This window comes from Chlorocebus sabaeus, chromosome 20 (genome assembly GCF_047675955.1).
Source record: "Chlorocebus sabaeus isolate Y175 chromosome 20, mChlSab1.0.hap1, whole genome shotgun sequence".
Classification (NCBI taxonomy): Eukaryota; Metazoa; Chordata; class Mammalia; order Primates; family Cercopithecidae; genus Chlorocebus; species Chlorocebus sabaeus.
Genome location: NC_132923.1, coordinates 17,611,299 through 17,631,467, shown reverse-complemented (window position 1 = coordinate 17,631,467; position 20,169 = coordinate 17,611,299). Strand labels below are relative to the sequence as shown.

General features: G+C 46.2%; 1 long non-coding RNA gene across 1 annotated transcript; it reads right to left on the bottom strand.

The window, feature by feature from the left end:
- Positions 1-1,119: 1,119 nt before the first annotated feature.
- Positions 1,120-2,180, bottom strand: LOC140709354 (uncharacterized). The gene is made up of 2 exons (XR_012089865.1): positions 2,044-2,180; positions 1,120-1,668 (listed from the first exon to the last, which is right to left on the bottom strand). It is a non-coding gene; the product is annotated as an uncharacterized lncRNA (long non-coding RNA).
- Between the last annotated feature and the right edge of the window lie 17,989 nt (positions 2,181-20,169).

The following is a 20,169-nucleotide window of genomic DNA, read 5'->3' as shown; positions in this document are numbered from 1 at the left end:
CGAGAGAACTGGCTAATATTGGCCTTCCACCCACTGAGTCCGCAGCTGCCCCCACCCCTCCACTATTAGAGAAGAGGGTGAATGGCTTTTGAGTTTTCTTCTCCAAGGCAGGAGGTGGTTTTCTCTCTGAGTTCTTCCTCCCCTCTCTTCAATTCACTTCCCCGAACTGGAGCTTCAGCCTTGACTTTTCCTCCTGCACTCCCCAAGCCCCCACCACCGCGCCCAGCATCTCTTCGTCAAAGACAAATAAAGCCTAGCTTCCTGCCTGTGTCGACCGGTTCCCTGTGGGGGGGTTTGTGGGGGGGGAGTGGGAGATAGAGAGAGCGCAAGAGAACCCTGGCGAAGAGGAATGCGCTGCAAACCCGGGCGAATAGATGTGCATGGTGCACTCACCCAGCCCCGGCATGGCCTAGACAGCCGCTGCTCAGCCCTGCGCCCGTGGAGTTACATTATTTTCTCCCCGGTCCAATCATCGTTTTACAGGGAAAAAAAAATTAAATAAATATAAATTGCTGCTTTACAAGATCAAAGTGCCGATTTCTGGTGCATCTGGAGGAGTGGGGAGATGGGGAGGAAAGAGATGGGGAGAGTGGAGCAGTCGTGGTTGCCCAACTTCAAAGGGTTCTCAACAGTGCGTTTTGCCATTGTATTTTAAATTCTCTTCCCCACCAATTTCGCAGGGTGCGCAGCGGGGAAACTTGTAGCTTCAGAGTTCAGGGCTCGTGGAGAAACCTTGCTTTGACCATCTCTGCGCGCCCCCACGGGACTCAGAACCCTGAGGCTCTTCTAGAGATACCAACTTGCCCAGGGCGCGGGGCGGGGCGGGGAGGTGGGGAGGCGTGGTGAGGAAGAGAATGTTTGGCGGGGGGTGGGGGGGTGGGTGTGATCTGGATCTGTAGAGTCACCAAATACACCAATAAACCGCGAAGAAGCCACCAAGTCGCCATGCCCCTACTCAAGCTCAAAGCTAGAAGGCTAGCTGAAGGCTCCTTGTCAATTTTCCTTGCGCTCAGGCGAGCTGTTCCACTGGAAGGACTGGGGAGATTCAAATTATACTGGGAGACCTGTATCAGTATCAGGTTTTCAGAGGTTAGCGGAGTACAGAAGTTAGCGGGGTTCTTGATGCTGGAATTGTTTATTTGTGACCCGGCCACCTGGGCGACTACGTAGGCCTGGTACAGGAGGCCGGGGTTCCCTCTGTCCCCATTGCGCTTTCCTTAATCGAAAACTGGATAGATGCGGGCCAAGTAAAGTGCTCTAAAGTGTAGCTGGGACGCTCACGCCGGAAGGCTGGGGAGACGCGAGCTGCGAGTTCGCAGGGTTTGGGAGTGTTTTGCAACGGAAGAAGCTCAGTCTAGGGGTTGAGTCCCCTGAATAAGCTAGCCGCCTCTCAGCTTTCGCCAGGAGATTATCTTGGAGCCAAGCGGCCGAGATTGAAGGCTCTTTCTGCGGAACCTGCCTCTGGAGTAAGATTCGCAAGGGGACCGCCACGTCCTCACCCAGCTCCCAGCGGCCTTTGGGGCGGGCCTGGGGACAAGCCGGAGGACTAGGCTTCTCCCAGAGCGCGGCTGTCTTTGCAGGAAAGACCCAAGTGCGCGATGTCAGCCCGCCTGCGCTTCATCTGAATTGTCCTTATGTGGCCATTTCTGTTTTAAATTTCAGATTTGTCTACTAAAGAAGTAGGGGTTAAAACAGCTGAGAGCTCGCCTGCTCTTTCCCGCACTGGGTTCTACATCTCTCCAGCCTCCCACCAGACTGCATCTCCAATCTGGGAGCTATCCCCTTGGGAGGATGGAGCAACAGTGTCATTCTCGTCTCCAGATAAGGAAACTAACGTCCCTACAACTTGACGTTAAATGGTCCCGGGTTCCTGAGCCGCAAAGCTAGGACTATTACCTAGGTCACCGAAACATTTTTGTTCTTTCCACTCCCCCGAGGGGGATTCTGTTAGCCTCGCAGGCCCTTCTCCCACCCGTCATTTGAAGTCATCGACCCCGGGGCAGCCCCAACAGCTCTGTGCGGGCCTGCGCGCACCGCCCTCACCGTGCGCGCCAGGCATCTCACCTCAACCAGGCAGGTGCAAAGGTGACGGGCGCGGCAGCCGCAGTTCGTCCGGCCGAGGGGCAGGAGTAGGCTGGCCGCCTCCTTCTGCTGCCCGGCGACTGAGGGGGCAGGGGAGGGGGAACAGGGCTGGGAAACTGCCGTCAGCGGGTCCCGGCCCCGCCTCCCGAACACAACGTCCAGGAAACTTCAGAACTTTCTATTGTCTGAGAAGCTTCACTGAACAAATTGTGCCTAAAACTATAGAGCTGCGAAGAGCAGATCAGGGCAGGTTCTAGCGCGGCCCTGTGCCCCAGAGCCTGCCTGCCAGAAAGTGTGACCGGAAGCCCCCCCACTGTCAGGACCACGGAGGAGAGAGAGCGCGGCGCCTTAGTGCCGCCCTGCGCCGTGGTCGGGAAGCTGAGCCAGAGGTGTTGACGCCCCAGGAGCAGGGGGATCCAGGCCTAAACTCATGGGTTCCGAATGGGCAAGGGAGCAGAATCAAGCATCGGCGGGCGCTTGTAGAAAGCGCGTCTGCCTTGGAACACCCTTACAGGGTACCCAACCCAAGCGCCAGGTTTCCTGGCCTTGCAAGGAGAGATTGAATTTGTCAGGATTCTCCACTCTAAAAGGTGGCTCATAGTGAAGTTTCACCCTTCCTGGTCTGCACAGAAGTCAGTCAGTCTCTCTCTCTCTCTCTCTCTCTCTCTCTCACACACACACACACACACACACACACACACACACACACACACACACCACCCTTAACCTCAACCCGCGCGCTTGGGGGTAGATTCCCGAGAGGATCAGGGAATCTCTTATTTTTCTCACTGCCTTGGGTGAGAAACCGCTACCTCCTCTCAGGAAACACCCGCGTGTTGGTGTGGACCAGTGGACTCGCTGGAATATTGACTCACGACCTAACCATGCACCAGTCTCTTAATTGCAGAGACAGCATTCCTCTTTTGTGGAACTGGGGTGATTGGGGCAGCCTAAAGGTTCCTGGGACTGGTTCACTATGGGCTTGGGTGCTCATTTCCAGTACATCTGACACGTGTGCACATCTATATTTGAATCTGACCACCTGAGCCCTGCTAACACCAGCGCACAGACCTACACTGTCTTTCTGTCCTTCCAGCTACTTTCCCTGCTTGCTGTTTCTGCTGGGTGATTAACGACCCCAAATAGTGTAAGGAATTCGACTTCTCAAGCTCAGCATTTTCAATTCCTTAATTTGTCCCTGGGTGACCGTTAGCAATTGTGGCTGTAGATCACATGGGGTGGACCAGGTAGAATGAGCAGCTGATTCAACACTGTTGAGTTGGGGTTTGGTTTCATTTTTTTTAAGGCGACTCTGAAAGTAGCCCCTGGAGAACTTCAAGAAGGCAGCAGGCTGCAGGCTGTGGAGGTCCCTGCACTAAGATGCCTTTGGGTTGTCACCACTTTCATTCTTTGTAAATGGTAAAGTGCTAGCAACTAGCAAAGCCCCTCTGGGCCGTAGCCTCTGATGTGGGTGGGGCAGGCAGGTGAGAAAACTGAGGCTCAAAGGTTTCCTGCTTCAAATCAGAGGTCTCACTGGGAGAACTGCGCTCTGGGTTTCCTGTTTCCTGTGTGGATCCCGGGGTTTATTTTCCTGGGAGCCAACAGGGAGTGTACTGGGAAAAGGAGAAGGTACTCACAGCAGAACTGTTCCAGAGGCAACCTTAGTTTGACTTTTTTGTAGTTGTTTGGGTTAGAAGCAAGTTAGTCCTCTCCATTGCCCACCTCTCCCCTACACAGGCTGAGTCCTGATCATTGTTCTATTTCATTTAGAAAAGGAACATTGTCCCTCCTGAGGGGTTGGGCATGAGATCTGAAACATTCCAGGTTGCCTCAACAGCTGCTACCAGTTTTTTTTTTTTCAAAGTGGGGCTTTAAGTGGAACTTTTAAAATACTTTTCTGTCCCTATCACCCTCCTGATTAAGCAGACAGTGGCTCTGGGGCCAAAGCCTTTAGAGATGACTCCCTTCATGGACTTCTGGTACTTCCAAAGTACAAGGAGGAGTATAAGAGGAGAGGTGGAGGAAAGAAAAAGGAGACAGAGGAGAAGGAGAAAGGGAAGTGTCTTTATTTGTCCTGTTTGCTTGGGTCTTCCGGATTCAGGAGACTGATTCTGCTCTGATGGGGAGAAATTAGCTCCTTCCCTCCCCTGTAGCAACTGGGGCACGGCTAGCTGCTCCTTCCAAGCTCAGAAAGGGTCAAAAAGGGCCTGGACCGGGAGGGGTGGCTCACGCCTATAATCCTAGCACTTTGGGAGGCCTAGGGGAAGGATCACCTGAGGTCAGGAGTTGGTGACCAGCCTGGCCAACATGGAAACGCCGTCTCTACTAAAAATACAGAAACTAGCCAAGTGTGGTGGCAGGAGCCTGTAATCCTAGCTACTTGGGAGGCTGAGACATGAGAATTGCTTGAACCCAGGAAGTGGAGGTTGCAATGAGCCAAGACTGAGCCATTGCACTCCAGCCTACAAAAGCAAAACTTCCTCTAAAAAAAAAGGGGGGGGGGGTGTGGTCTGGGCAAGTTGGAAAGAAGAGGGTATCTGCATCCTCTAGGTGGCAGCAGGCCTGGCTAGGGTCAAGAAGAAGACCCTCCAACTCCCTCAGAGGGATTAATACCTGGGGTCTTCTGGGTGGCAAGAGTGAGACCCATTGAGCTCCAAAGTCCTGGCACTGAACTCTTCTCTCCGAGGTGCCAGGTTTGTAGTTTCTGAAGTCACACTATTGTGATTAAATGCATGATTTTGTAAAACACACACAGACTGTGAGACTAGTCTTAGCTAGAGTGAGAAGAGTGACTTCTGTCCTTTTTGGAGCTGACAAGCCTCTCCCAAATAAGACTCTAAGCTTTTCTGAGAAGTTCAGCCACTCTGTGAAAATGCTGACTGAGGCTGAGGTGGGCTAACAGGGGCGACCTGCCTGTCTGCAGGCCTGTGAAACCCAATCAGTATACCTCCTAGAGAGAGTTGCAAAGGAATGTACGGGTGTGCAGGATGAAATCAGCCCAAGAAACTTTATAGAAACATGAGTGTGATCTGTGAGGAAAGCAAGGATGTAACTAAAGCAATGCATTTGCTTTTACTGGCTGACTGACAGGCTTTAGTGGGGGTTGGATAATTTTACCAACTGGTTGCAAAGACCTAAGGCCCTGCAGAGACATGGGGGAGGGGGCTACTCAAGAGAACTAGAAGACAAAAAGGAACAAATAAAAAAATCTTCCTATATTCCATGCACACAATTCTTTGTCACATATGTATTACATATGCACATACAAACTAGTTTAAAAAGAAAACCCTTGCCTTGAACAAAATAGATATGCACATAAGTTCATGCATTCCCTCAGCAAATAATCATTGAATGTCTACCATGAACAGGGCATTTTGCTAGGCTTTCCTTTGTAAATATGTGTATGAGAGAGAGAGAGAGAGAGAGAGAGAGAGAGAGAGAGAGAGTGTGTGTGTGTGTGTGTCTGAGTACACATTCAACCAGCAAACTCCAATCTGGCTTCATAGCAGGTTTGTGAGACAACTCAGAACTCTGAGTGATGGGACTCAGACTTCAGGATACACACACTTTGGGTCATTGCCAGAGGTGGTAACAAGTCTGCTAGTGCCCTAGGAGTTCACACTTTTCCTCTTGTGCAGTTGTGGAAGTGGAGGGGGGATAGCCTTGAGCTCCAGCTTTCAGCCAGCTATCCCCTTTGGGGATAATGCCGAGAAGCAAAATATGTTAAATCATTTTAAAATAATGCTTTCTATTCCTAAAGTCTGTTCCTCTTCCAGAATCGTTCTAAGGAGGTTGGAAATAACCAGGCAACCAATGGATTTCTTTTCAATCACTATGGCATTGAAGAGACTGACTTAGGGCAATTTCCATAAGTGTACACATCAACAGTATGTACACACACAGGCACATGTATACACCAATATACACGTGACTATACAAATTTACTTACATAGAATGTAATCATACCTAGAAAAAAAGTAGGACAGAGTGGGGGAGGGTGGATTCAGTTTTCCTTATTTTTGAAATTCAGTAACTCCACAAGTAGACTCAAAATATCACTTAGTTTTAAAATTTTTATTTGACAAATAAAAATGGTATATGTATATCATGTATATGTTGTTTTGAAATATATATACGTTGTAGAATGGCTAAATTGAGCTAATTAACATGCATTACCTCATATACTTATTTTTGTGTGTGTGGTGAGAACATCTAAAATCTATTAGCAATTTTCATGAATACAATACATTCTTGAAAATTGCTAGTAGTCACCATGTGGTACAACAGGTCTCTTGAACTTATTCTTCCTAACTGACCAGTCAGTTAGCTTTTAAACAGTCATTTTCATTGTGCCCTTACCAACTTATCTGCTATATCTGTGTAACCAAGACAGCAGACACTACCCCAACCTTGTACCAACAAAAGACTCTGTTGTCTGTGGCTTCATGGAATAGTCGGTAAAATCCACTCCATAGTTCATGGTATGAAATGCTCAGACTCTCTCCCTAGCGGAGCAAGTGGAAGACGCTCAGCAGCCTTAGCATAGGAATCTGCAGGTACAACCACATTCCTGAACTGGCGACTTTGAATCCAGACCAAGCAAAGAGAGGTACATCAATACAGGGATTCCGTATTTTTGGGGTCTAATTGGTGGGTATACAATAAAGGAGTGGAGAGGAAGGCAAAACAACCTAAGTAATAGAAAATCCAGCCATAGAATGCAGTGGAAAATAATGGCATGAGAAGCCTTGGGGGCAAAGGTAAGGGGTAGCAGTTGAATGTCACCCGAACTCATCCAGATGCCGCTGCGTTCAAGCTCTCCCAGCACCCGCGGCCGAAGTAAATAACAATTCTCTGAATGCGAAGGCAGTGAGGAGAGGGCACTGCGAACTGCAGACTTCTTCTACGGATGAAGAGGACATTATAAAACTGCACACGACCTCCCTAATGGCCCGTTTATCCTAGCTCTGTCTAGTGAAGCAGAGAGCAGAAAAAAACATCTAGCTCTATCAAGTTGAAAACATTTTCACTTTCACCTTAAACTAGTGAAGCAAACGGGTTTTCCCTTTTCGAACATCGCTCTTGTTTTCACATCTAGTCTTTGGGAATGTAGCCTCAATCTTAACCGCGTATGATCGTTTCCACTGCACCTGTGCTGGAGAGACAGGCGCATACCCCCGTGGCGTCTGATCTCTAAATTATCTAACCTGGCGGCTGCGTATGACTCAAGGAAAGCCCTGGCTGTGAGCTTTTTTACCCAGGCTTGAGCTCAGCAGCCGGGCCCGCAGTGTTGCAGCCAGTGGGGATGCAGGGAGGCCGTTGGCGCGCCGGAGCCAGGCGGTAAAGGGACTACAGCCGCCCGCCAACACACACTTCGCAGTTCTGCACATTCTTCGTGTCTTGGAGGAGAGTAGAGCCCCCGTGTGAAGCTCCGTCCGCACCTGGCGAAGACGAGGGCGTATTGCGCCACTCCAGCGACTCTGCGATGTTAAGACGCAGACCCGCTGCTGCGCCTGCCTTTGTCCAGAGCACGCGGGCAGCCGCGGCGCGGAGCAAGGTGGGGCTGCGGGGAGGGAGAGCAGCGGGGCAGATCCCTGGCTGGGGTCCTCTAGAAAGCCCGCTCTGCGCCCAAACGCGCCGCTCGGTCCGTGGGCCACTGCGGTCCCGACGCTGCCCGTGAATTCACGCGCTCCGGGACGCGCGGGGACCTTTGACGAGGTTTATGAACTGGGGGTCGTCCCCTGTAACCTGGCCGCGCTACCTCCGCAGGTGAGCCGGACTCGTGGGTGGGTTCGGCAGCCAGCGATGGGGCAAAAAGGCAACCTCACCTTATTTCTAGGGGCTCGGAGATGAAGAACGGCCGAGGGTCCCCGTCCACCCTAGCCCGGGTATTGCCCTCTTTTCCGTCTTCTGGAAGGCGAAAACCATGCCATTTTGAGTTTCAACATATTTAGATTCTGAAAATCGACGGCCCTTCCCTTCTTTCCTAGAAGGGCCTGCCCCATAGGCACAACCTCCGGAGAAACGGCCGGCGCGTGAGTTCCCTGGAGCCACCGCCTGGGCATCCGGGCTCCTGTCGCACGGCTGGTGCGGCGCCCACTGGGCGTGGGGACTGGGCCCGAGGCTCCCCGGACCGGGTCGTGGTTAACGCCGAGGCCAAGCCCTTCGAAGAACTCTGAGTTCTCTGCCTGACATTTTATCCCTCAGGAAGCGTCTCTTCCCTACTTTTGAGGGTGTCTCTTTCTTTGGCGGGGTGACCCTGTGGGGGAGGAAGGAGAAGTGTTCCTCCACTGCTGTTCTGCGGAGCGGGACCTGGCTTTGTTCGGCCTCCCTGCTGTTGGGTTGTGCCTGTACTCCGGCCCGCACGCCTCACCGCTGGGGCTGGCCGCTGCTCGGGCCCCGCGCAGGCACACGCGACAAGGCGAAGCCCCGACGCCCCGCGGGCGCTTGGGCCCAGCACCCCCGCGCACAGCCCGGGAAACGGGAAGGGCCATCGTCGGCTTCCCTCTCGCAGATTCTATCCGCTGGCACGCGAAGGTAACAAGGGCTCTCTATGCTAATTTTGAACGGGAACCACCACGAAGGGTTCAGGTAGCCTGGTGGGCCTGACTGCTCAAGGCGCGGAAAGTGAGCCCGGATCCAGCTTCGCTGCCACGCGCCTAGCAGCCCGGCGGCCCCGGCCCAGCCCAGGGAGGGCTCTGGTTCACCCCCAGGAGAGGTCCCCGGGGATGCCCAGATTCGGGCCGGGAAACGCACCCGTAGAGAACCACGGAGCGCTCTTGGTTGTGAACCAGAGCTTATAACTGTGGCCGCAGCTAGACCTACGGGAGGCCTGGGCGCCGAAGCCGCGGTTTCCTCAACCGGAATCCGTGAGCTGCCTAGTGAGGGCCACGCCCTGCCTTCCTTTGCTCACAAGGCTCCGCGGGGTAGTGGGCGGGAGACAAGGGTCTCGGAACAGAGGGGCTGGCCCGGCGCGGCGGGCCCGGAACTCCCGGGCGTGTGTGTGCAGTGGTGCGGGTTGGGGGTGGAGGTGGGACCTCCTTTAGTTCTCCGGACCAGGGAATCCCGGCTTCTCGATCTCATCCGGCGCGGAGATCTTTAGCGTCGGTGGACCTGTTAGTGTGTATGGCCTCACCCCTCCGCCTCCAGCTTTTGAGGCTCTCCGTTTCAGAGCTCCAAAGGAAAACTTTTGTGACTTCAAGAACGTCTTGCGCATTCACATGGGGTCGCCTCCTGGCTGGTTGAGGAGACTGAAAGGTCTAGTGCCTAAGCCTCGTCTTCCCTTGCCCGTTTTTCTCACTGCTCAACCACAGATAAAGAAACAGTACATCGTGGAAAAAAAGTAGTGAATTACCTACCAGTGAGGCAGAGGAAATTAACAGTCCCAAGACTGCCCCCAGGTGATGGTTTTCAGGAATAACATTTCTGAGCAATCTCAGGTCGCTTTATTTCTCTTCGGAGCTACTGTCATCTGTGATAGAAAAGTTATTGAATCCAAAGGCTATGTTAATCCTCAAAAAAGGAAAAAATGGCCCCAGAAACCTCCTGCCCACAGACACTGAGAATTTGTTCAATTTGTCTTTCTAGCCTTACATTTGATAACTGCACTTCCAAAATCAAACGCTCTCCTCCCCAAAAGGCAGACATGCTCCGACCCATCCCCTTTTCTTCTTTTTTTCCCTTCTTTCTAGTTTCCTCTTTCTGAAACAATAGCGCGGGCTGCTGGAGTCAGTCTGATGATATAATCCTTAAGGCATTCACGGGCAGACCAAGGGCCAAGCTATCAAAGGGTTCAGCTTTTTCTTCTTTTTTAAAGCTGTTTACTATTCAGGAAATTTGGTAATTATTTTTTTTCTTCTCCATGTAGTGGTATTACTCTCTTCCTTTTGATATTAGATCCTTTATGGGCCCCTAGCTTCATGCTCTAGAGAAAGGAGAAAGATGAAGGGACTGAATTCTGCAGCAGAATGCAATTTTCCTTAATGTCATCATTGCTGCTGAAGACCAGCTGAGGGCTTCCAAAAGCACAGGAACCCCCAGAGCAGTCAGAGAGTCCTCATGTTTCCAGGGGCAGAAGAGAGTGCTAATACCATTTATTCTTTTACACCACAAACTTTTTTTTGTTTGTTTTTTGGTACATCACTCCACCAAAATACTTTCAGTGCTTTTGTACTAGGATTGAAAATGCACACCAGGAGGGGAAAGAGAAGATTAAAATTAAAATCATATTTTAAAAAAGTATTTGTTTAGAATGCCACACTGAATTTGGTGTGGGGGGTTACTAATCAGTACTAATATCCTTGGAATATTACCGTGTTTACCATGGTTTTTCCTGAGTTCAGTACAGTGCCTTGCTTATAACACACAGTAAGCAACAAATAATTGTTGGTTGAATGTTTGAGAAATGTAAAGCAAAGGAGCACAAACACGATTGGCAATTTAACTCCATTTAGTTAAAAAATGACAAGTTTTTTGCACTAATGTGTGTCCTGCAAAGCAAGACCATTTCTGCTAAATTGTGAGGGACTATGTTTAATCAGTTTAAATTTTGTCTCCACAACTGAACTGTAACATGAGATCAGAGACTCAACGTTAATACTTTCATGATATACAACATATTGCATATTGCTGGGTACATTGATTAATCATCTTAGAGTATGGTGAAGGGGAAGATTCAGCTTACGATGGAACATGTTAAGTGGAAGTTAATGTGCAGATATCCCCTTGGATAGTGCCAAGTATCCCTGTAGATGGGTACTAGTGGTCCAGGGGTGGGAAAATTTCTGTTCAGACTTCTCCTTTGATTGGGTCATATCTCTTCCTGCCCACATTCTCTCCAGAACTACCACTTTTCCCTCCTGATCTTACCTTATTAGGATATGAGAGCATAGAGAAGGGGATGAGTTGAGCTGCACTGTTGTAAGCCATGATGACTGGTTAGCAGTCAGTTCGTGTGGATACTAATGAGATCATCACAGAGGTTCTATCCACTTGGGCACTAGTTTGGCCTTATTCCAAGCACATCCATGATATCCTTTCCTATAAATGTATTCTACTTGGTCAGAGAGAATCAGGAAAGAGACAGCCTTAATATATCTTCACAGAAGTTTATGTTTTTGGAAAAGGAGTGCCAATCAATTGGATTTTCCCATAGGAGCCAAGGCATCATGTGGTCTTATGTGCCTGTGCCAGACTGTGTAATAAGACATAGAATATGTTTTCAAGGAGCATTCTATTTTCCCCTCTTTTTTGTTTTTTGTTGAAAATTTCCCCATCACAAACATAGGCACTGGAGATCAAGTTATGGCTTTCCAACTATAATGACTTCTGCGTTCTTGAATTGCCATCTCTATATCACCTTGCACCTAGGATGTAAAGTGTAATATGGAATGCTGGCCTTCTTAGCAATGACTAGTTCACCTTTTGATTATTTATTACATTTCTGCTTTAGCATGTTAAAACCCCCCTATAGCTGAATTGAATGTTGACTAAATTAGAAGGCACACAATGCTGGGTTTGATCCAAAATCCACAAAATCAGAAGTATTTTCTGTCTCAGCCATACATGCTACCTGTAATGGTGAATAGTAACTGTCACTAGGCAGGGCTCTTTCTTTTGAGAAGGTAAGAAATTTTAAAGAATTAAAGGATTGAAATTGTGTAGAGAGTAATGGGGCTGTTGTATCTTTTAAAATGCCACAATTTATAATGAATGAGAGTTGTTCCTCTAAGAAATTACCTTGGGATTCTATATCTTATATAAATGATTGCTCAAAACATTTCTAGAATGCCTCTTTTGGAAATGGCTTGAGGGATTCTGCATCATCACTTACTTCAATGCTCTTTTCTTCTTGCTGGCTAATGTGGGTGCGCTCTGGGAAATCAAAGCTGCTCATGCTGAGGAATTAACTCTAAAAGCCGGGAGTATCCAGAGCAGAATAGCATCTTTGCTTAGAGAAATGGTGTCATTTTAGTGGTATTACTGAGATGGAACACACAGCAAGCAAAATGGTGGCCTAAAGCAACTGTGGGCCAGTCCCAACCACATCCAGTGGTTGCAGACCTTGGGAACAAAGCTGCTAAAGGAAATCAGAGCAGATTCCTAGAGGCATTTTGTCTGCCTGGGGACTCCCAGATATTCTGGGTCTCCTTATTTGAGAGAGAGCTTGTTCTAGGACAGCAGCCCTATCTGGAAGTTTCTGAGATATTCTAAGGAAGTTCTCAAGAATAATTAAATTAGCTGTGAGTTCCTTCCTTACTCATCTTCCCTCTCAAATACAACAACATCAACAACAAAAACAAAAATGAATGTGTTTGACTAGAAATCAGACTAGTAGGGCTAAACAGTGGAATTATGAAAGTTTACTGATGACTTCAATGATGAAAGAGCATTTGTAGTTTAGGAAATTACAGCCCCATGGCCAACCACAGGTTTCTGAATGCCCCCAACATAATCTTCCAAAGTACTAACCACAGAAAAACTCCACACTTATGACACAGCTCAGGCCTGCTACCTAGCTGGTGCTGGAATTGTGGGGAATCTTGTGCTCCAGCCTACACACAATACTGGCAGCTGGTGGTAAAGAAATTGTCCTCTTTGCTCCTTATTGATACTTCCAGGTCATTATCCCTTTCTCCTCCCTAATTTCCCTGCTGCCCCAGGTTTTGGAAATGATGCTATCAGTCTACAGACTCCCAAGACCACCCCCCCTCATTTCTTGAAGACTTTATTCCTGGATCATTATCATTGTCTCTAGTGCTTCTCCCAGTATAGTTTTTGTGGTTTCACGTTGAAGTAAATGATCTTTATAATACCCTAGACTCTTGACCTTCTCTCTTCCAGAGATTATGTTTTCCACTCTATATCAACAGTCATTCCTTGGGCCATATGTTGATCTTTGTCATTACCAAGAGTTGAACCCCCATAATCTTAATTTCAAGCTCTGACCCACATTGCCTGTCTTTCCAGTTCACTCCCTCAATTTGTTGACACCACCAGGACCTTCAATCAACTGATTTTTATCATCGTTCTACATCTCCACACCCCTCACATCCTCACCTCTCGCCTTGCCCTGTGTGAATGCCATGACCCTTACTCACACCCTGGCATCCGGCATATGTACTCAGGTCCTTTACCTCTTTGTCCATTGTTGCGATCACCTGGCGAAGCCCAGCTCTAGGTTAAATCCACTTCTATCTATGTTCTGTCTCCGCCTACACCCACACAGTGGAATGTGGTTGGAACAAAACAATCAACTGTGCTGACTGCTCTCATTGTGAATTCATGTCCCTTAGCCTCAAGAGAGCCCTTAAATGTTGCCTGGCAGTTCTACTACATTTCCCTCTTCCCTAGATGACTATTTCACACCTCCTACTCCTCTCTCCTTAAACTTCCAACACATCCTCCCTCATCTCAATCCTCTGCTGAGGACCTTGATTCCTATTTCACTGACAAAATTGAAGCAACAAAGAGAACTTCTTCTTGCTTTTTTTTTTTTTTTTAACCACATGTAAAAATCCATCTGCTTCTGTGTCTATATATCTTCCTTCTCTCTTCTTTGGTCTCCCATCTAAATCCTGTCTACATGTGAACAGGTTGGATCCCATTCCTTCATATTTACTCAAGGACATTCCTTCAATAATTGTCCTCTCTAACTTCTCAGTCATCAAATTCTCCCTCTCTACTGGATCATTCCCATCCAAATATGCAATTATTTTTCTCATTCTAAAAAGTAACTGCTATGGTTTTGATGTGGTTTCTTCCCTCCTAAACTCATGATGAAATTTAATTGCCAACGTAATGGTGTTGGGAGTTGGGGCCTTCAAGACATGATTAAGTATTTAAGGCAGATTAATGTCTTTCTTGCCAGACAAGAGTGTTTTTTGTTTTTGTTTTTTTGTTTGTTTTGTTTTTTGGAATGGATTAGTTTTGGCAGGAATGGATTAGCTCCTGAGAGAGAAGAGTTGGTTGTTATAAAGTGAAGTGGCCTCTAATGCTTTGTCCTTTTTTCCACAAGCCCAATTCCTTTTCCATTTCTCCACCATGTTTTGACATGACATGAATGAGGCCCTCACCAAAAGCTGCCAAATGCGACTACCTCATCATGAACTTCCCAGCCTCTAGAACTACATAAACCTATTTTATTATGAATTACCCTGTCTTGGGTATTCTGTTATAGCAACAAAAAATGAACTAAGACAGTAACAAAACCCTCTTTTGATTCCATATCACTGTCATACTATTGCATTTTTCTGCTTCGTTTTACAGCAGTAGTCCTCGAAAGGGTTGTTAAGAACACTGTCTCCAATTTTTCTCCTTCCATTCCCTTTTAAATATATTCAGGTAGACTTTTTACCCCTCTATCCACCCAAACTCCTTTAATCAAGGTCACCAATGACCCACACATTGCTAAATCCAGTGATCCTTTTTCAGTCCTCACCGTACTTGACATAGACTAGTCTTTTTCCTGAAGATAGCTTTTCTACATGGCTTTCAGGGCAATCAAAGCTCTACCCTGCTTTTCCTTTTGTCATATTGTGCTTCTTTCCTCAGGCTCTTTGCTGCATGTTTTCTCATTTCTCTCTACCTCTAATAGGATCAATCTTTGGACCTCCTCTTTTCCCGGTCCATGCTCACTCATTTGGAGATTTCATCAAGACTCCTGACTTTAAATTCTATCTATATATTAATGACTTTGAAATTCATTCATTAATTAGCCTGGACCACTCTCTGACTTCTACTTTTATTTATATTAATTATATTTTAAGACAGGCTCTTACTCTTGCCCAGGCTGGAGTGCAGAGGCACAATCATGGCTCACTGCAGCCTCAACCTCCCAGGCTCAATTGATCCTCCCACTTAGGCCTCCTGAGTAGCTGGGCCTACAGGCATGTGCCACCATGCCTGGCTACTTTATTTTTTTATTTTATTTTTTATAGAGATGGGGCTCAGGCTGGTCTCAAACTCCAGGGCTCAAGAAACTTCCCTTCCTTGGCTTCACAAAGCACTGGGATTACAGATGTGAGCTACCATGCCTGGCTAACTTCTACTTTCAAGCAGACGACTAATGAATTAATATCTCCAAATATCCAAAACCAAACTCCTAACCTGTCCATATCTGTTCCTTCTACAGTCTTTCCCATCTCGGTAAATGGAAAATCTATTCTTTTAACTTCTCATGTCAAAAACCTTTAAATTATCATTGACTTATTTTTTTCTCTCAAATATCACAACCAATCAGCAAATTTTGTCAGCTCTACCTTAAAAGGTATCCCAAATCTTACCATGTCTTACCACTTCCATCTCTATTATTCTACTCCAAGCCTTCCCTTTTGCATGGTTGATTAAAATAGTCACCTAACTAGTCTTCCCACATCCATCTCTGACCCCTGTAGTCTATTTCTTAACATAATAGCGAACATGAACCTTTTATAACTTAAACCCACAATGACTTCCCAATCCCACTTCCCTAGAGTAAAAGCCAAAATCCTTACCATGGCCTGGAAAGCTTTGACCCCCATCAACATTTTGACCCCATCAACATTCTGACCTCTCTACCACTTTCCCTCTCATTTACCTGACTCTAGCCACATTGGTCTCCTTGCTGCTCTTTAAACAAGTCAAGCATGCTTCTGCTTCAAGACCTTTGCATTTGATATTACCTCTGCCCAGACTGGTTTTCCCTCACTTATCACATTGCTTTATTTCTCACTTCATTCAGTCTTCTGCTTAAACGAAACCATCCTTTGAAACTCTATTAAAACAAGCACCCTGTATTCGTTTGGTAGGGCTGCCATAATGAAATACCACAGACTCGTGTCTTAAACAGAAATTTATTTTCTCACAGTTGTGGAGGCTAGAATGCTGAGATTAAGGTCTGGTAGGTTTCACTTCTTCTGAGGCCACTCTTCTTGGCTTTGTGGATGGCCACCCTCATGCCACGTCCCCGCATGGTCTTTTCTCCTGGTGTCTGTCTGTGTGTCCTAATCCCCTCTGCTTATAAATCCAATTGGGCTAGGATATACCCTAATGGTCTCATTTTAACTTAATTATCTCTTTAAGGCACCCATCTTCCAAAAGAGTCACATTCTGACATCCTGGGGACTAGGACCTCAATATGTAAATTTGGGGAGAACACAATTCATTTCATAATGCTCCATCTCCATTTTTTTCTATTTCTACATAGCACTCATCACCTGGTAACCTGCCTTTCCTGGCTGGTTTTTGGTCTGTATCTCACCACTACAACGTCAATTCAAAGAGGGCAGGGATTTTTGTCTTTTTTTGTTCACTGCTGTACACCCAGTGAGTAGAACACTGCATGGCATATAATAAGCACTGAATAAGTATTTGTAAAATACTTACCTCTCTCATGGTAACCTCTCATACTTACCTCTCCCATGAAGCCATTTGAATGTGCAGCCTCTAACCTCTCTCTTATCAGGGTTGTTTTCCATCAGTAAGCACTAATGTAGTATTTACTCTGTGCTCAGTGTTGTGATTCATATTGGAGTAATTTGCAAAAACAAAAACATGCATAAAAGCCCTCAATCTTTTTGCAACAATTTGTATTCCAAGACACTTACAAATAAGAACACATAAGAGTTTTTAAAAAGGATAGTAATTTATGGTACAAATTTCAGCTGCAAAAAAACATGTAAGTTGGTAACAAAGTACTCAGGGAAAACTTGTCTGTAAAATGGGGACAGTAATTCTTATGTATTATAGAGGTTTCTGAAGATGAAATATGGTTATACTTTACCAAACACTTCTTCATATTAGGAAAATATTTGAAAGTTATAAGAAGAAAGACAGAGACCTGTGGGAGCCATGTAAGCCCTCCTGTGGAAGGTTCCTGAGGCTCAAGAAGGAATTAACTTGTCTGGCAATGCCCAGGGGCCTGTTGGGCCCAGCCAGTCAATAAAAGCAGATCACAGATGTAATTCTAGTAACATGAGTCTTTGCTGGGTGCAACAGTGGGGCATGCTGAAGCCTTATAGAGGAGCCCCTCTCTAGCCTGCCCACACAGTTCAATTTGCTCTCAATAAAAATGCAATAAAAACCTCATTTGCCTCCAGACTGTTGAATACTTTTGATTCCAAATTATTTGGAATTGAAATCCTGACTCACAGTATTTTTGGAAAGAAGACGGATGAAGAATTCTTAAAAGAAAAAAGAAGGGAGAAAAAGAGATAAAGTGGCTGTATCTTACCAAACTGATAGTAGTTTAAAGACACTGCAAGATTTTCAAAAATGTATGAGCCAAAGCTAAAATAACTTTTAGCAGCTATGCAGAAAGACTTTTGTGTTTCTAACAGCAGGTGGGGAAATTCAACCCTTTTTTTTAAAGGGTCACATAATTTGGGGGAAGTAGGGCAATGCTAACTGCCATGTCTTCATTATGACAAAGAACCTATTATAGATTCACTGAAGTCCCAAGTTTGGCTAGATTTTGAATGTGCTAATTCTTCTTCATCATGTTAGCATTGTCCAAAGTATTTGGCTCCTATGCCAAAGACAGTAGGTTAGTTTGCTGTGTATAGTAATAATAATATTTTATTTAGGTTTTAGATTATCTACAGATTTCAATGATCTCGGTTGTCTCTTGTCAGTAAGAATAATGGCAAACTGGCTTTAATCTCAAATCATAATTATTTTCTTTTATGAGTTGCATCCATTGTCTCCCTTATTTTCTCTACCTTTCAAATCTGAAGTGTGCACAGGTTTTATACAAAACATATTAGGTACAAGAGTCTTTATTCTCACACAGTCTACTTGCCAGCCCACAACCAATACCACATTGGTCTAGTCTGGTCTAGACTAGTGTTCTGAACACTGAAGATTATAATAAGAGGTGGTGACAGCAAAGATGGTAGTTTCCTTCTACAATATTGATGTCAGACATTTTCAGAAATAATTTGAACATTCCTAACTCATGCTTATTGGAATTTTATGACTTTCTCCCTCATAAATCTAATCCATGCTCAACTGTTTTTATTTCTAGGCCAGATAACCCTTTACAAGGTAATAAGTACTGTAATTTTACTACCCACTGTAAAAAATAACACCCCATTCTTAGTTTCAGTAAATCCTCATTGGTTCTAAGATTTGAATACTGGTGATCTAATCTCTATTCACCCTATCTACCAATGTAACTTCAATTATTTCCCCTTTTAGGATTTGCATAGACCCAAATGGCCTAAAATTTTAGGCTGTTTATAAATAATCACATATAAAAACTAAAACAATCTAGGCTAAATTATTGCGAGTTAATCTGATGAAAAAGGGAAGCAGGAAATAGAAAGTTAAGACAATAATTTTGTTTTCATAACATCTATCTGCAGCTCTCTCCAATGTAAACTCCTTCAGGGTAGAAGCTAGTTTTTATTCATTTTTAGCTCTGCCCCCAACCACCTCCTGCTCCCGACTCACTTCACCCCAGTACAGTGATTCTAAAACATCTGTACATCTAGATCACCTGAAGGGTTTATTAAAATTGATTACTGAGCCCTACTCCTGGAGCTTCTCATTCAGTAGGTGTGGGGTGGAGTCTGCGGATATGCATATCTAATGAGTTCCCAGGAGACTCTGATGCTGCTTGTCTGGGAACCATATCTGGAGAACCACTTGCTGCCTCAGCATATAAAAGGCTTTCACAAAATGTTGGTTGCATTGAACTGAAGCAACCTACTTGAAAGGAAGACATTAGACAGAGTCTAGTAAGATCAGTATATTAGTTGGGGTAGTACCTAAAGTACTGGAACCCAGAGATCCCAAGACAAAATAGCTTAAATATGATAAAAGTGATTTATCACACAACAGTCCAGAGATAGGTGAGTAGTCCGGGGTAGAAAGGTAGCTGTGCTTGCTGAGTCCAGAAACCCAGGCTGAAGGGTTGACTCTGTCTACCTTCCCTTTGTGGTTTCCAGCAATAGGTCAAACATGCTGTTCCAGGATGTGTGGGCAAAGAAGAACACTTTGCTTTAAAAAAGATGTGACTTTGAAATTGCACACATCACTTTTGCTCATATCCCATTGGCTAGAACTAATTTACAGGCCCATACTTTGCTGTAGGGGTAGGGTGGGAAATTTAGTCTCTACCTTGGGCTATGTGCTCTGCTAAAATTCAGAGTGAGGGTTCCATTACTAAAAAGTGATACGGACAGGACACAGCGAAATACTGGATAGAAGAGGATGATCTCCCTGCAAAGGCCCCAGCCTCAAGCCTGGATCCTGCAGCCCTGAATGAGAATAGGCATTCCTGTTTTTATGCCCCAAAAGTTGCCTTTTGGTCCGCCATGCCCCCTGTCCTGCACCCATATAAGCCCTGAATCCCAGGCTCCAGGGACAGACCAGCAAGCCAGCAGACCAGATGATGGACAGTGGAACAACGTGGCAGAGAAAAAGAGAAGAGGAGGAACAGCTGAATGCAAGAGAAGTTCAGCTGGGGGCAGTCAGAAAGGAGTCCAGCTGCTGGGCAGCCCAACTCCAGAGGAAGATCACCTTCCCATTCCATCCCCTTCTTCCAGCTCCCCATCTATCTCACTGAGAGCCACCTCCACCACTCAATAAAATCTTGCATTCATCCTCAAGTTTGTGTGTGACCTGATTCTTCCAGGACACTGGGCAAGAGCTTGGGATAAAGAAGGCTGTCACACTGGCCCTCTGCCCTTGCAAAAAGGCAGCGGGTCCACTGAGCTGATTAACATTCAAGCTGTCTGCAATGGCAAAGCTGAAAGACCTTTGTAGTACTGGGGTTGCAGGTACCCACCCCTAGATACTAATGTGGGGCCAGACCCAAAAGCGCTCTCCCTGGACCCTGCACGTGCCCATCTGTATGCTCCCACTCTGGCTAGGGATTTGAGCAGCGAGGTGACCGAACAGGTGAGCCACCCCCTGTCACATATCCTGCGAGAGGTATCAGGGAACTCTTCCACTTCAAAAGAAGGAAAAAGAGACTGGATACTGGCGGATAGTTGGCAGTCTCTGTCACAAAAACTTTATGGCAAATATATGTGCAAAGTGACAAAAATCTGAGTAATAAACACAATAAGGGTTCTGTATGTATTTGTACATATTTTGGGGGGA